At 53.0% G+C, this 2430-nt stretch overlaps 1 protein-coding gene across 1 annotated transcript in view; it reads left to right on the top strand.

Moving 5' to 3' along the window:
- LOC142923365 (uncharacterized) overlaps positions 1 to 1103 on the top strand; it is a 55841-nt gene extending 54738 nt beyond the window's left edge. The window contains exon 15 of the mRNA XM_076064453.1: positions 991 to 1103. The gene's annotated coding sequence lies outside the window, so the exon portion shown is untranslated. The remainder of the gene's footprint in view (positions 1 to 990) is intronic.
- The last annotated feature ends 1327 nt before the right edge of the window (positions 1104 to 2430 follow it).

Here is a 2430-nt window from a genome sequence, read left to right as displayed (position 1 = left end):
TGTGTCTCTGTCTGTGTGTCTGTGTCTCTGTGTCTCTGTGTGTGTCTGTGTCTCTCTGTGTGTGTCTGTGTGTGTGTCTCTGTGTGTCTCTGTGTGTGTTTGTGTGTGTCTCTGTCTGTGTGTCTGTGTCTCTGTGTCTCTGTGTGTCTCTGTGTCTCTGTCTGTGTCTCTGTCTGTGTCTCTGTCTGTGTGTCTCTGTGTGTCTCTGTCTCTGTGTGTCTGTGTGTGTGTCTCTGTCTCTGTGTGTTTTTGTGTGTGTCTCTGTGTGTGTGTGTGTGTCTGTGTGTGTCTCTGTGTGTCTCTGTGTGTGTCTGTGTGTGTCTCTGTGTGTGTCTGTGTGTGTCTCTGTGTGTGTCTGTGTGTGTCTCTGTGTGTCTCTGTCTGTGTGTCTCTGTGTGTGTCTCTGTGTGTCTGTGTGTCTCTGTGTGTCTCTGTGTGTCTCTGTGTGTCTCTGTGTGTGTCTCTGTGTCTCTGTGTGTATCTGTGTGTGTCTCTGTGTGTGTCTGTGTGTCTGTGTGTGTGTGTCTCTGTCTGTCTCTGTCTGTGTGTCTCTGTGTGTGTCTGTGTCTCTGTCTGTGTGTCTCTGTGTGTCTTTGTGTGTCTCTGTATGTCTCCCTGTGTCTCTGTGTGTCTCTGTGTCTCTGTGTGTGTCTGTCTCTGTGTCTCTGTCTGTGTGTCTCTCTGTCTGCGTCTCTCTCTCTGTGTGTCTCTCTCTGTCTCTCTCTGTGTGTCTTTCTCTCTCTGTGTGTCTCTCTCTCTCTGTCTCTCTCTCTCTCTGTCTCTCTCTCTGTCTCTCTCTGTCTCTGTCTCTCTCTCTCTGTGTCTCTCTAACTGTGTCTCGTTCTGTCTCTCTCTAACTGTGTCTCTCTGTGTCTCTCTCTGTGTCTCTGTCTCTCTGTCTCTCTCTAACTGTGTCTCTCTGTGTCTCTCTCTGTGTCTCTCTCTGTGTCTCTCTAACTGAGTGTCTCTCTCCCCGTGTGTGTGTAACAGCGTGAGGAGCTCCGCGTCTCCGCGCGGCTGCTGGAGGAGTCTCGCGACGTGGCCCTCGGCGAGGCCTCCGACTCGGCCCGCCGCTGTCTCTCTGTCTGTGTCTCTCTGTGTCTGTGTCTCTGTGTCTCTGTCTCTGTGTCTCTCTGTGTCTGTGTCTCTGTGTCTCTCTGTGTCTCTGTCTCTGTGTCTCTCTGTGTCTCTCTCTGTGTGTCTCTCTCTCTGTGTCTCTGTGTCTCTCTCTGTCTCTCTCTCTGTGTCTCTCTCTCTGTGTGTCTCTCTCTCTGTGTCTCTCTCTGTGTGTCTCTCTCTCTGTGTCTCTCTCTCTGTCTCTGTCTCTCTCTCTCTCTGTGTCTCTCTCTCTGTGTCTCTCTAACTGAGTGTCTCTCTCCCCGTGTGTGTGTAACAGCGTGAGGAGCTCCGCGTCTCTCTCTCTGTGTCTCTCTAACTGTGTCTCTCTAACTGAGTGTCTCTCTCCCCTTGTGTGTGTGTAACAGCGTGAGGAGCTCCGCGTCTCCGCGCGGCTGCTGGAGGAGTCTCGCGACGTGGCCCTCGGCGAGGCCTCCGACTCGGCCCGCCGCTGTCTCTCTGTCTCTGTCTGTGTCTCTCTGTCTGTGTCTCTCTGTGTCTGTGTCTGTGTCTCTGTGTCTCTGTGTCTCTCTGTGTCTGTGTCTCTCTGTCTCTCTGTGTCTCTGTGTCTCTCTCTGTGTGTCTCTCTCTGTCTCTCTCTCTGTGTGTCTCTCTCTGCCTCTCTCTGTGTGTCTCTCTCTGCCTCTCTCTGTGTGTCTCTCTCTGCCTCTCTCTGTGTGTCTCTCTCTGCCTCTCTCTGTGTGTCTCTCTCTGCCTCTCTCTGTGTGTCTCTCTCTGCCTCTCTCTGTGTGTCTCTCTCTGTCTCTCTCTCTGTGTGTCTCTCTCTGCCTCTCTCTGTGTGTCTCTCTCTGTCTCTCTCTCTGTGTGTCTCTCTCTGCCTCTCTCTGTGTGTCTCTCTCTGTCTCTCTCTCTGTGTGTCTCTCTCTGTCTCTCTCTCCGCGTCTCTCTCTCTGTCTCTCTCTCTGTCTCTCTCTGTCTCTCTCTCTGTGTCTCTCTCTCTGTGTGTCTCTCTCTAACTGTGTCTCTCTAACTGAGTGTCTCTCTCCCCGTGTGTGTGTAACAGCGTGAGGAGCTCCGCGTCTCCGCCCGGCTGCTGGAGGAGTCTCGCGACGTGGCCCTCGGCGAGGCCTCCGACTCGGCCCGCCGCTGTCTCTCTGTCTGTGTCTCTCTGTCTGTGTCTCTGTCTGTGTCTCTATCTGTGTCTCTGTGTCTCTGTGTGTCTCTGTCTCTGTGTGTCTCTGTGTCTCTGTGTCTGTGTCTCTGTGTCTCTCTCTGTGTCTGTGTCTCTCTGTCTCTCTGTGTCTCTGTCTCTCTCTCTGTGTGTCTCTCTCTGCCTCTCTCTGTGTGTCTCTC

This window comes from Petromyzon marinus, unplaced genomic scaffold (genome assembly GCF_048934315.1).
Source record: "Petromyzon marinus isolate PM22_M1 ecotype Great Lakes invasive population unplaced genomic scaffold, UKy_Petmar_22M1.pri1.0 PM_Scaffold_454, whole genome shotgun sequence".
In the NCBI taxonomy this organism is placed as follows: Eukaryota; Metazoa; Chordata; class Hyperoartia; order Petromyzontiformes; family Petromyzontidae; genus Petromyzon; species Petromyzon marinus.
The sequence above is the reverse complement of the archived record's forward strand: the minus strand, read 5'-3'. Positions and strand labels throughout refer to the sequence as shown.